Here is a 14918-nt window from a genome sequence, read left to right on the forward strand (position 1 = left end):
AAAAGAAGGTGGCACACGTGCTCTGCATGAATTATGTGAGAGTGTGAGTGATTTTGAAGTAAGAATGAATTGTGCAAGATGAGAAGACAATCATGCCTATGAAATCAACCGTGTTCATGAAGAAATGAGAAAAGCTGTTTGAGTGAGGGAAAGAAGTCAGACGTCCATCTGCCTGGCGTTAATTGTTGACGAGACTTGATATGGGGAATTGAAGGACTAAGTAGGTCGGTGGTAAGGGGCTGCTGATGACTCTTTTGTCTCACAGATTATTCCCACCAGGGTTGCAGGTGTGTCGGAATCAGCACACCACTGATGTGAGTGGCAAACCAGCACATGTGGACTTCTAACTGCTGAAGAATAATGTGTGACGCTAGCAAATTATGCAGGAAGAGACAAATACCTGCCTTAACAGATTTCCAAGGAAGACAAAATTTATCTATTCAGGAAAAGAAATCTGCTAGAAAATATATCCGTAAGAGGGAGAAGAATATGCCTGTTTTTCAAGCTTCAAAGAAATCGATTCACATTCCCTTTAGGCAGAAATGCAATGGGGATCAGAAGTTTAAATCTTAGTTACTTTGGACTGAAAACTTGGATTTACAAGTATCCGTTCAGAACCTAGTCTATCCCAAAGTATACACCTGCCCTAAGTAACGATTGTTAACAGTTTGATAGGCACTGGTCTTTTTTTTCCTGTCATAAATAAAAATTGGATTATACAATAAATATTTACCACGTTCGTTTTGTCACAAAGATTTAGGAGACTTTTCTTATCAGTACATATAGATCTACTCCATTCCTTTCGATGACCACAGAGTATTACATAGAAATTCATTTACCATAAGATATTACATATTCCTACTGATGGACATTTAGGTTATTTCCAATTTGGGAGTATTTATATATGCACATATATATATATACACATAATACATGTGTATGCGTGTACTATGTATATACACACATATTGCACATATGGGGTATATATATACACATATATTGCATGTATATATGTGTGTATATACTAGCAGTTGAATTATTGTGTCAACTGGTACATGTGTTTCATAATTTGAAGAACTAAAATTCTGTCTAACATATTTGCACCCACATTTAATTTTTAATTTTTTAATTTTGAAAAAATATTAACTTTACATAATATTTACAAGATTCATACATAGAATTCCCAAATACCTTTAACAATATTTACCAATTGTTAACATTTTTGCCATGCCACATTTGTTTCATTGTTCTCTCCTCTCTCTTTTCTCATTCTTTCTTATTTCAGAGTAGTTTACATATATAATTGGAGAATAATGTATTCTCCAATATATCATTGTGTATTTTCTAAAAACTAGGATACCCGTTTATGTAACCACAGTACACTCATCAAGTTCAGGAATTTTAACATTGACATAACACTTTTATCTACCTCAGTTTATATTCCAATTTTGTCAATTTTCCCAATAACGTGTTTTACAACATCTTTCTCCCACCAGTACAGGATCTGGTCCAGAATCATGTTTTGCATTTAATTCTTATGGCTTGAGGTCTCTTGTTCCCTTGAATTGTTGTTGCTTTTAAAAAGTCTGAAGCCAGCCTAATTTTCTTATTCTTAGAAATAAATTTGATTTTTATTTTCTGCCTGGAAGCCCAGAGAATTTTTGTCTTTGTCTTTGAATTTTAATCATTTACAAGGATATGACTTAGAATTTGTCAGGTCAGTTCTCCCCAGGAACAAATGCACATTTCAAAATGCAGATTTAAGTTTTGTTTTATTTCCAGAAAGTTTCCTTGAATTACAGTTTTAAGTACTAGTTCTATTCCATTGTTTTTTCTTGCTCCCACCTCCAAGAATCTCCAATTACATGTATTATGTAGACCTTCCTTGCCTATCTTCCATTTCAACCATTTGGTGGTTTAATGCCTTTCTTCAACATTTTAATTAAATTTTCACATAAAGTAAATGCATTCTTGTTGAGGCACCTTCTACTTTAGTCCTTATCTTTTTCTTCTTCTTTTTTTTTTTTAAATTGATCAAATCTCACTGTTACTTCTTTCTCTGCTATGTCCATTTCTGTTCTTAATGTTTGGATTTCTAAATCTAGCTGTTTTTTATAATATCTTCAAATGCTTGTTTGAAATAATTAAATGTGGAGTGTTGTGCTATTTTTTCTCCTTCATGTTTTTAAGGGGAAGAAGAGAAAATTTTTATTAACTGAAATGTTATGATTCACTTTTTCTGTTTTCTTCTTACAGTAACTTTGTGTGGAATTTGTTTATGTTTTTCTATTCCTAGATGTTGTATGGGCAGGGTTCCTAGTTTGAGAGAGCCCACTTCTGTCAGTATCGTGAAGTGCAGTTTCTTTAATGGATAATGTTATTGGAAAGTAAGAGATATATTTTATATTTCTCTTTCATTTATGTAAAATCCTTCCTGTTCCTTTTTTCTTTCCTTCCATCCTCTTTCCTTATGGCCCCATCTTGGAGAAGTACCACCTCTTTTGCAAATTTCTGATTCTCCCTTGAAAGCAGTGCTTCTCCAAGGCTGACACCTCCAGAGCCTTTCCGCTTGCAGCAGCGTGCTGGTGGCCAGTGCTGAGGACTACCGAGTCTTACGCCTGTCTTCCGTATTTCAGCACGTAGTGTTGGACTTCCTCTTTTGAGGGTGATTTGATGTGTTTTATCTGATTCCTCCATGACCCTGTCCTTTCCATGGAGTCTCTTAAACCTTCTAATCCTCCACTCTCCCAGGGGAAGACCGGGGTAGAATACATATTGTGATCACCTATGACTACTCTCTCTGTAGTTTTGGTCTAAATTGTTGTTAACAGTTGTTGTATTTGTTTATCCAACAAATGAACCCCCATCCTTTTTTGGGCGGGGGGTATCCATCATTGGATGAGTCTGAGTGGAAGGCAGGGCCCCACCTTTCAAGGAAGCTTGAAATGTCAGGTATCCCTTCTTCCTACCCTGTGGTGTGAGCACATGACTTCAGCTTCATCATCGGATGCCCCTGTCTGAGACTGAGAATTGGGAGGAAGTGTGTAAAGAAGTAGCACCCACTCAGAATTCATCCCACCAATGGCAGCACCATCTCAAATCCAGTATCAGCAGCTTTGTAGAGACTCCAGAAGTGGTGGCAGTGGCAAACATTCCAGAACACTGATGCTGGTTCCAGCCTCCTAGCTCCCCTAACCATCTTGGCATCTGTTCCTCCAGCCTTCCCTATAATTCTGTCAGCTTCCCAAAGGCTACCAATAAATTCCTTTTCAGTATAAATTTGCCTACTCACAACCAAGAATGTTGGCTTCTGTAAGTGTTTCACACTGCTTTCTCTGTGGTCTTTTTATCCATAATCTTAGCAACTCTCATGTTAATATATTTTTTAAATCAGTGAAAAGATGTCACTTTTGAAGAAGGTGTTCTGGAGGAGCAAATGCTCCCCATACTCGCCCCCAACTACTCCTCAGGTACAAAGTTGTTGCCAGATTTGAGTTCCTACAAATCCTAAAAGAGGTCGTCTGATATTGTAAAAGGGACACTGAGCTGAGGGTCCATGATCTTTGGTTCTATCCCCAGATCTACCACTATTTCCAAATTTGTCATCCTCTTATTTTTGCTTCCACCTATATATTCACCAGTCTTTACTTTTCAGGACATCACTGCTGGAGATTGCATAGCATAGATTTCTGGGGGTCCTCAGTTGATTGTGAAGAAGAGTCTCATTACACTAGTATTGCCGTGGTGTCAGGGGGCATAAAGAGAGCTAGCTAAAACTCTGTTTTATTTTTCTTTTCATCCTCAGTGCCTAGCACAGTGCCCGGTCCATAGTAGGTGCTCAAAAAATGTCTCTGAATTGCCCTCAAGCCAAAAAAGGTCAATAAAGGAAAAAGGTTAAGACTCATGCTGGTAAGAAGGGAAGTACACCCAAGTCCTGATCCCATTAAACCACGCCAGAGGAGCTAGAAAAGAGCATTGGCTCTCCCAGAATCTCTCTTCGACTGGCTAATTTCAGTTGCCCATACACTGCCCTCTGTCCTTAAGATCTTCGAAGTTAGCATACAGATAAGAGTTCAGATACATAGTTTGAGCCCCAAGCATATTTGAGTCTTTAATGCTGGAAGTGCCAATCAGGAGGCAAACTTGAAAAACCAATTGATTGTATTTCATGTTTGCTGACTACTCCAGGAGCATCCCTATTAGGTGAGAAAAATATGCAAACCTCCAACCCCCATCTAGATGTTAGAGTTATATAAATTGTCCCCTCATCCTGTGGCAACCGCAGATGACACCTCCACTTATTTCCTCCTGAACCAGGCCCTTAGTCCAGCTCTAAATAACTCAGCCTTTGCTTATTCTTGATTATTCTTCTTTGTTTATTCTCTTTTATTTTTTCTGCATGACTAAGTCATTATTTCATTGAGAGAGATTTCCTTGGCAATGCTGGAAACACATTTGTATAAAGTTTCTACTCTTGTGAACTTTCACCTCCTTAGGTTACTAGTCATGGTCAGTGGACTAATGTCTATCATTGGGCACCAAGGTCTCTATGATGTGGCCTATAAACGCCATCTTCTGGTTCCTGTATGCCTAAGTGTTTTTTAAGAGAAGGAATGTTGGTGTTATAGAAAGGGGCACTTGACACCTTGTGGAGTGGATGAAGGTGCTCTGAGAAATTTGCCTTTTATTCTAATTAACCTATTTGCTTCCCATATGCAGAAAGACTTACAGCCCAGCAGGGGGGAATGGTGTAAGACATTCTAAATTCACTTTCTCTTTCTTTTCCTAACCTTCAAAGTTCCACCATTTAACTTCTTCCTGTATGTTCAGTACAGAATCCATCCTGGTCCTGAACATGGTAGGAGACAACCCTAGATACTCCTCCTTCTCTGACCTCGCTATCCATCCAGGGTTTCCTGCCTTATTCTCTTGTTACCCAGTCTCTTCAGGTAATAGATGTCCTGACACTGAACCCCAGTCTCCTGCTGACTTGATTTCTCAGTACCTACCACCTTGAGTTGGTATCATGTAGGATTAAGAGCCCAAATTCTAAAGTCAAATCAAGTTCAAATCCCAGTTCTGCCATGTCCTGGCTATGGGACTCTGAGCAAGTTACCTAAGCCAGGTTTCTTCATTAGCTAAAAAAATCTAAGTGGAGGTAATAATAATAATACCAAGATCATAGATTATTGAGAAAATTCATGAAGATCAGGCCTGACAAGTACTAAGCTCATAGTCACTGTTCAATCAATGTGAACTTAAAAACAGCTAGTTTGGGGCTCAGTTGTGACTCATGGAAGCCTAGTTTTTTGGTACTAGTGTCCATTCCCCAATCCAGTCTCCTAAACTCTTTGTCTCCTAATTTCTTATCTGAATGGCTCTTTTATATGTGTGACTTATTGAAAGCTAAATTTAATCCTTTTAGGAAGGAGGCTACAAGGGAAATAAATTTTTTTAAATAGTGTAAAATAAAATAAGATATAATACATAACACCTACATGTGCTTACCGCTGCCAACTGGTTCCTGCCTCACATTTGAGTGAATGACACCCCAGGCCTTTCACTGACTTGTTATCTTCGCTGACAGCACTTGTGTCACACTTACACTTTCATCACACCCACAAGCTGCATAAGAAAGACGCCCCACAGCCTGATCCCCCTAACTTTGAACCCATGTGAACTTGGGCCCATCCCTGAGAAGCCACATTTGGCCCAGCTCTTTGCTGCTTCATGCCTCTTCACTCAGCCCTACTGGGTGTCCTGAACTCCTGATCCCAGCTTCCCCCAATTTGCTTCACCCACCATTTCTAGAGTCTCATTTTTGACAGGTATGCTTCTCTAAGGCAAACTTAGCATATTGTGGACCTAGGCTCTTAAAAGCAAAAGTGCATGAATATTTTTCCCTCCAATTTTCTTCTCCAATTTTATACTCTATACTTGCACGAGTCTTTCTCCTTAAAACTGTTCCTGATGTTTCATGGGTACTTCCTCCCTACTCCCTTGAGATTTGGTGAAAACTATACATTTAAATTTAATTGTTTTATTATTCAGTTCTACTTCTTTGAGCACTTCTAGATCTTCTCCTGCTTCTTATTTCCCCTTTAGTCAAAGCTCCTAAGAATGAATCCCTAATGGTGGAATCTCAGACTTGATAAGTTAGAAAGAAATACTTCCATTTGCAACTCAAATCATACTATGAACTGCACATTCCACCAACACATAACACTAATCTTGGATAAACGACTAATGCAAGAATTAGTATTTTAATAAATTCAGTGGAGGTACCATATGTATTGAAGAGCCCAGGGTGACTCAGGTTTAGAACATCTTTCAGCACAGATGAAGCCTAAATAAGAATGACCTACATGAATACCCAGGTTGAATAATTTATATTTAAATTAAAAACTGGAGGGAAGTTGATGAGAATACACCATTCAATGTATAGATGAACAAATTGATTAGGAACATACTTTGAGAGTCACACAGTCTTGGGTTTAAATACTGATTCCACCACTTTGCTAGCTCTATGACCTTGGCCAAGTTAATGGCTCTAACCTTCATGTTCCTCATCTGTAAAATAGGAATCGCTATAGTATATACCTTATAGGTCATTGTGCATATTGAATAAGATAATTCATGCCAATCACACATGAAAATATCCAATAAATGTTAGCTGCTGCTGTTTTGTTGTAGCTGCTGCTAATTGGAAGGTTTGATGGGAATAGTTTTTATCCAACAAGAGTTGAGGTTAAGACCCAGGCTTTTTGTGTTGGTCAGTTTGCTTTGAAGTGTCTGCAGCCAACCCTTACTGATTCCCAGTTCAAGAGACACCTTATTATATCTAAATGTGTTACTATGGAGAGATTTACAAGATACATTGGAAAAATGGAAAAAAAATCAAAGTGAGGTATGTGTAGTAGGAACCAGTTCATGTTTTAAAGATAATATATAGTGCATATATATACACATACATACATATGTGTGCATATATATATATAAACATATATGCTTGTTTTAATACTATATGTCTATATTTTATGTGTATATCAAAATGATGCTTAGTAAGACTTCTGCTGTTTCTCCACATTTCTCAACTAAAGCCCAAAGCTAAGGATGAAGAGGCACTAAGTCTCTGTCCTTTTGGTTCTAAAAAGAGCTGTCAACAAAGACTAAGTTAGTCACCTCCCTCCAGGTTTGCAAAAAGGTGGCTCAACTGGCCCTGCTCCCACCAGTCCCACTCTGCTTCTCAGCTATATCAGAAACCTGGGGAGGGAAGAGGGACACCCTTTGCTGAGAGGGACACCAAGGGAATCTCTCATAAAGGTTAGAGGTGCCCACAAAAAGAAGAGACCTGCATCATATTCATGGGGTGATGTCCCCTTGGGCCTGGTTAAGTGAGGAAATGAGCCAGAAAGGGAAGTAGAGACACATAGTAGGACACAGAGAGTGGAGTAGGGTGGAGAGACAACAGAGGAGCAGCCTGTGGCCCTAGATAGGGTGTCCTAAAGATGTGTGAGTATCTGGTGTGTCAAGTAGACTCCTAAAAGGTGCCTGGGCTTGGGGCTGGCCCTGTGGCCAAGTGGTTAAGTTCACGTGCTCTGCTGCAGGCGGCCCAGTATTTCATTGGTTCTAATCCTGGGCGCGGACATGGCACTGCTCATCAAACCACGCTGAGGCAGCGTCCCACATGCCACAACTAGAAGGACCCACAACAAAGAATATACAACTATGTACCAGGGGGCTTTGAGGAGAAAAAGGAAAAAAATAAAATCTTTAAAAAAAAAAAAGGTGCCTGGGCTTGAACAGATAGACCCACAGACAGAGGATTAACGTCACACCCAGTGTGGTAAACCCTCTTACCCTAATCTCTTTTCCTTACCCCCAACAACAGAGGATCTAGAGCTTAGAAGTGGGAGGGGGTAAAGGTGTCTGGGAGACAGCCAAGACCACTTGTCTCTATTCTAGGTGCTGGAGTGGGAAGAGCAGCAGCAGAGTGGAGAGCCCTCCTGTCCACTGTGGGTCCCCCAAAACACAGCAAGCCTATGCTGGGGAGAGGGGAAAAGGCGCACTGTGCACTCAGTGTGAGATTAAAATTTTTGAGTGGGCAAACTTTTAATAACTGAAAATTATTGGGAAGTTGCGGGATCATCCCAAGAGGCCATTAAGTGATGGGAAAGGGATATTGGATACAGCAAGGAGGAAAACAGAAATTGGGGGGGAATATAACGTTCAGAGTTAAGATTTGTTTGAAAAACTAGTTACATATATCTATCCCACCCATCCCCCTCCACACACACACACCTTGTTTTGCAACACATTTGGTGACCACTTTACTCTTTATATCATTCTGTATCTTTTATTTTTAGCCATGTGCATGTATTATTTTCATAAGTTAAAATAAAGTATCACTTTCTTGTTGTGGATACTCGCCAAAGTATTTGTCTTTCCTCCTGGGTCTACTGCTGGGCTAATTTCTCAACCCCATGGAAGTGAGGGTGGGGCCAGTGAAGTGTGGGTGGAAGTGATCCATGCTTCTAGACCTAAATTCATATGACATACCCCACAAATGCTCTTCTCTCTGGTGCTCCCTTGCTCTGGCTCTTGCTCTCCTGCTTGTCAGCTGGCTGATTTCAGAGGATCCAACACAGGACTCTCAGGAGGCCTAGATGAGATTGGAGCCTGTGAATATAAGGATCCTGAGTCACTGCATGGAGGAGATCCCCCCAGGAAAGCCCATCAACCAGGAAATTCTTCATTAGACTTAAGCCTCTGAGCTTGGGTTGGTTTGTTTCTGCAACATAGCCTAGCACACCTTGACTAATACACTGGAAATCTAGAGCTCAGAATGTCCTACTATTCTTCTTAAAATCTTACTGTGCATAAAGATTATGAACACTGTCCTTCTGACAAATTAAGAGAACAGGCCAAAGAACAAATTAAGAGAGCATAACAAAGTGAAGAGACATGGGTTTTGAAGTCAGACCTAAGTAGAAAGCCCAGTTCAGTTGTTTTATTGGTAGACTCAGAGAGAAATCCTGCACCAGTGGTCAGGCTTCTATTTTCTTTCCAGAACACCATGAAATGCCTCTCACTCTCTCATTAAAAAATGTATATGGAACAGAATTAAAGTTCTTCTATCTATAAATAGCTTACAAAATGGTTGAGACGGTTCTATAAAGGTTTGTCCTTTTTTTTGTAGAATTGTTTATGAAAATGTTTTTATTTTTGAAGTATTTTTTAAATTATTGTTTAAATTATTTGGGGGAAAGATTCATAACTTAAGACTATTTTACATTTTGACAAAAGATTTAGCCAGCTTTGGCTGGTGCTGCTGAGACAGGAATCCAGAAGAGATTGAGAGACTATTCCAGGTACCTTTTTTCCTCTTTTGACTGAATTATGCCAGTTCCTTAAAACAACCCCCCGAGCTCTCTGCAAGTGATGGAAAAGCTCAGTGGGGCTCAGAGAAGGCCTGCCATTTCCCTGTGCTTCTGTATACCAGAGTTAGTCTGTGTAGGAGCCTGGGGCTCTTGGGAAGAAGAGAAATGGAAAGATGGGGTCTGATCACATATCACTTATGTCACCTTGCCTTTTTCCCCCCGCCCCTTCTCTTGGGAGCTTTATGGGTAGGCAAAAATCAACCTTAAGGGCTATTTTGACACGTTCCTTGTCAAAATCTTTGCTCCAGTCAAGGTGACTCTAGGTATAATCAAACAACTTGACATTAAATTAGAAGGGCATTACCCTTCCAACAGAGGCACTTTCAAGCTTTGTGGCTTATGTCAAGGTTATTTGCACTCTACTAGCCTTTGTTAATAAATGGGCATAGTTCTGCTTACGTTACGGAGCTGCTGTGAGAAATAAATGATATGAGTATATAAAACATCTGACATATGGAAAACATTCAATAAATGGTAATTCTCTTCCACTCCATGTAAGGGATGGTCCCAGCACTAATCCTTTTCTCCTTTTTGTTGTTGACTGATGATAAGAGAAAGTAATTGGGGGAAAGTGTATGTTAGGAGAATCTCTCAAAAGCCTGGTCTTGGCTGGGAAGTATATCTACTTATTCAGGTTTTTCTCAAGACAGGTGGGTACAAGAATGATTCCAATAGCTTAGGTCAGAATCCTCCAGTAGATCTCCTTTCAAGTAATTTTAAAAGAAGACTCAAGTACACTGGGTTACTCTCGAGGATTAAACCTGGTGTGGGTGTCAGGATTACACTTCAGTTGAGTGCTGGAGAAGAAAACTAGATTCGTTTCCAGAGAATATGGGGATCCCAGGAAATAACAGATATAGATAATGATTATCAATAGCTGTATTCAGTGATGGAAACTTATAATGGGTGGATCAGGCTGATGCCTTAACATCACCAAAGGAGAGCCAGTTACACATCATGTTTCTCCAGATGTCACACAACAGGAATTAGTCAATACTACTTATATAATCTTTTTGCTAAAAATTGATCTAGCCTCTAGATCTATCAGTTTACAGAAAATGCAGGGACAGAAAAATATGTTAAATTTAACCGTAGGGTTGAATTAGCAAAATCCAGAATTTCAGAATCTCTTCAGGACAATACCCTATTTTCTACAAAAAAAATTACAAGGAAAAAGATGAGAGAGGTGGAATTTATAGATAAAAAAACCTTAAGATATGTATCAATAAAATGCAATACGTGGGCCTTGTTTGGACTCTAAGTTGAAAGAAAACCAATGGTAAAACAAAATTTTATGCGTCAATCTGGAAAATGTGAAATTTTTGAATGATCTTAAGAATATTTGATGATGATAATAAAGGATTATTGTGGCTTTTTCAAGTATTATAATGGTGTTGTGGTTAGGTTTAAACAGTTCTTATAGAGATACATAAGGAAGTATTTATGAATTAAATGATATGATATTTAAGTTTCTTTCAAAGTAAAGCAAGGAGAGGTATGAGTGGGTAGGGATTTAAATGAAACAAGATTGGCCATGTGCTGATAATTGTTGGAGCTGAGTGATGGATACTTGGGAGTTTATTTCACTATTCTAACTATTTTTACATATGTTTGAAATTTTTCCACAATGAGGGAGAGAGAGACAGAGGTGGAGAGACAGACAGAGAGTCAGAGAATAAAGAAGTAAAGGTTACAGGTATAGATAACTATTTTGAGAAATTTGGCTGTAAAAGAAAAGAAGAATGAAGAAGTGGAGGAGGACAAATGGCCTAAGATATTTTGTTTTAGTTTGGAAGATATTACTGTGTGTTTGTGGCTGATTATCTTTCTCTACTACAACTTCTAGATCAAAAAAGAGCAAGAAATTGATGATGCAGGAGAGAGGGGTAATTTAAGGAGTAATGTCCTTGAGCAGGGGAGAGCAGACACTGTCAAGTGCATGATGGGGAGGTTGGCCCAAGCTAGGAACTTGGATAGCTCATTCATCATCACTGGAAGGAATGCAGTGGGTATGGGCAGAGTTGCAGGAGTATTGGTTAATTATGTGGTAGGGGGTTGAGGACATTCTCTTCTGGCCACTTATAAATCTCAGTGAAATAAGAGGGAGGAAGGAGAGGTGGAGGTTTAAAGAAACAGGAGAAGGTGTAAAATGGTTATCTCCAACTACTATAGAAATGTAGTGGGGTTGTCAGGCAGTGAGGAGAGCCCACTGGGATTTTTTAAGGCCATCAGCAAGTATCTTCAACATCCTAAGTACATTTCTCCAGAAGCATGTTAACCTGTTCATGTGCAGGCACAAAACAGGCAGAGAACTATCTGGAGCTTTGCAGAAAGCTGGGTTTTGCCAGATGAGTATGGTGAGGGAGAGCAGTGCAAAGGAGCTGAGTAGTACACAGAATCCAAGATGGGCAAGAGATAAGTGAGGATATAAAGGAGGCGATGTTCAAATGCACAGACTGAAGATGTTAGTGGGATCTGGGAATTATTGTGATAAAGGTACTAAAGGGAAATAAACTGCCAAGACAAGAGGAATTAGTAAAAAAAAAAAAAAAAGGGGGGTGTTCAAACAGATTTTGGAGGAAATATGTTGGTGATAATGAGAAAGTGTGGGGTATAATATGATAATGAAGGACTGAGGTTGGGTAGGAGCAAGGTCATTGGTAGAGAGATCAAGGACATGAAACACCAGGGTATTGAATAGATCATTCACATGAAGACCAAAGTCACCAAGAATGATTGCAGAAATTATAATAGAGAAAGACCATAAACTAGCATAACAGAAGAAAGAATCTGCCCAACAATAGGACACATTGTGTCTAGGTAAGATCTGATATAGAACTAACAAGACCAAAACATCTCTGGCTGAAGTTAATTAATTTTATGAATAAAGAAAGCATTACATAAGCACCCAGGCAGAATAAGTAAGGCACTACAATACTGCATTTCAGTTCCATTCTGACACTAACTGTCTGGGCTTAGTGTCAGACCTCACAGCTTTAAGGGCACAGTCTCAGCAACTCTGCCCTTACTTCAGATGCTAGCTGCAAGTTCGGGGGTCCCCCGGCCACCCATACCTCTGACAAACTGACTACAAAATCAGGGGGTCCCACAATCCCCTCATGTTCATTAATTCACTAAAACAACTCACAGAACTCAGAAAAGTGCTATACTTATGATTATAGTTTTATTTAAAGGATATAGATCAGGACCAGCCAAAGGAAGACAAAAGATAGGGTAAGGTCTGGGAGGGTCCCAAATGCAGAGCTTCTGCGCCCTCTCCCTGTGGGATCAGGGCAGGTCCGCCTCCCGGCACATGGATATGTTCATCAACCAGGAAGCTTCATCAAGTTTTTATTGGGGTTTCACTGTGTAGGCATGACTGATTGAATCATTAGCCATTGGAACGAACTCCCTCTCCAGTCCCCAGCCCTCCCCAGAGGTTGGGCTGGCTTCAAAGCTCCGACTATCTAGTCACATGGTTGATCTTTCTGGTGACCAGACCCCTCATCGGGAATCATCTTGCTGGCATAAACTCAGGTGTGAATTAAGGGGTTCATGAATAACAAAAGCACTCCTATTACTCAGGAAATTCCAAGGATTTAGAGCCTCCAAGGACTTAGGAACCAGGGACAAAGGCCAAATTTTTTATTATACAACAGGCACATACTAGGAGAAATGAACCTAGTTGACCTCTCCAAAGTAATATTTAATGCCAGAAGACAGTGGAACAAGCTCTACAGTTTTCTGAGGGAAAGAAAATTTAACATAAGAAGCTTAAACTCAGCCAAGTTGTTTTCCATATAAATTCAATAGACGGACTTTACCAACTAAGCGAGGGAATACAGTCATGATAAGTGTTTGTGAAGAAAAAAAAATCTACTAGATATTAAATTCAGCTAACAAAGAAAAACAGTGACGAATACAAGGAGAAGCTGTGCGAAAAGGACTATTGGTGAGCACTGAATCCACTTATACATAGATCCGGGTTTCTCAGCCTCAGCACTTGTTGGGTTTTGGGCTGGATAATTAGTTCTTTGTGGCAGAGGCTGTTTTGTGCTTGCGAGATATTTAGCAGCATCCCTGGTCTACATCCATCCACTAGATGCCAATAGCACCAACCCTCCACCTCCAGGGTATGACAACCCAAAATGTCTCCAGACATTGCCCAACATCCCCCTGGGGCACAAGTGCCCCCAGGTGGGAATCGCTGACATAAACTAATGCTTGATAATTGAGGAAGTTTTGGTTACAGAAGAGAATGCATGTATCTCAAAACCTGACAGTAATATAACTAACAAAAATCAAGGGTCTAAGAGAAGGGAGATAGGAGAAATAGAATGTATCAATTGATTACTCTCTCAAAGTAGATATTGATCAATACAGTTCAAATAGAAAAATGTAGTTTTAAAATTGACTCTAGCCAGGGCTGGCCCCATGGCCTAGTGGTTAAGTTCGGCATGATCCCCTTCCATGGCCCATGTTCAATTCTGGGCATGGACCTACAACTACTCATCTGTTGGTGGCCATGCTATGGCAGTGACCCAAATACAAAAAGAGGAAGATTGGCAGCAGATGTTGGCTCAGGGTGAATATTCCTCAGGAAAAAAAAAAAAAAACTCTCAGAAAAATTGGAATAGAGGAGAACTTCCTCAACTTGATAAAAAGTATCTCCAAAAAATCTCCAGCTAACGTTGTGCCTAAGTGTGAAAGACTGAATGCTTTCCCCCTAATATCAGGAGCAAGGTGAGGATGTCTGCTCTCACCGCTCTTATTCAACATAGTGCTGGAAAGTCTAGCCAGTGTTAATACAGCAGGAAAGGAAATAAAAAGCATGTAGATCTGAAAGGAAGAAGTAAAACTGTCCCTGTTTGCAGAGGATGTGATTATTTACGTAGAAAATCCCAAGGAATCAACAAAAACAAAAACTCCTAGAACTAAAAAGTGACCAATAAATTGCTCATTCTGTTAACTGAATTTGAGTTGGGTTTCTGCCATGTGTGGCTGAACGAGTCAGTTATTTATTCATTTTGCCATCAAATATTTATTGAATGCCTAAAATTTGCCAGCAGATGTTACGGGTAATAGTGATATATCAGTGAACAAAACAGAGTTCTAATTCTCAAGGGTGTGGTAAGAGATGTAAAAAGTTAAAACAGATTAAAGAGAAAAAAATGACGGGTGCTGTTTCACAAAATGTAGTAGGGGAAGACGTCTTTGATAGGACTCCTCATAAAATGAGGGATTTGGCCCAGGGGATATCTGCGGGAAGAGGGTTCTAGGCAGTGGGAACTGTAAGTTCAATGAGGCCAAGGCTGGAACATGTGTGGTATGTTCTAGAAAAAGTGAGGGGGCCAACGTGGCTGCAGCAGAGTGAGGAAGAGGAGGAGGTGAGTCAGAGAGGGCCCTGTGCCAGATCATGGAAGTGGTAGCAGTCCTTGGAAGGACCTGAGATTTTACCGGAGTGAGCTGGGGTGCCCT

The 14918-nt window shown here is 39.9% G+C and overlaps 1 protein-coding gene across 5 annotated transcripts in view; it reads right to left on the reverse strand.

The window, feature by feature from the left end:
- The window catches only part of LOC103564590 (ERI1 exoribonuclease 2), a 61748-nt gene that overhangs the window by 15467 nt on the left and 31363 nt on the right, over positions 1–14918 (reverse strand). For 4 of the 5 annotated variants that reach the window (XR_011524826.1, XR_011524825.1, XR_011524829.1 and 1 more), the window contains one exon: positions 8560–8679. The exons of the other annotated variant lie outside the window; for it this stretch is intronic. The gene's annotated coding sequence lies outside the window, so the exon portion shown is untranslated. The remainder of the gene's footprint in view (positions 1–8559; positions 8680–14918) is intronic. 5 annotated transcript variants of the gene reach the window in all.

This window comes from Equus przewalskii, chromosome 12 (genome assembly GCF_037783145.1).
Source record: "Equus przewalskii isolate Varuska chromosome 12, EquPr2, whole genome shotgun sequence".
NCBI classification, from domain to species: domain Eukaryota; kingdom Metazoa; phylum Chordata; class Mammalia; order Perissodactyla; family Equidae; genus Equus; species Equus przewalskii.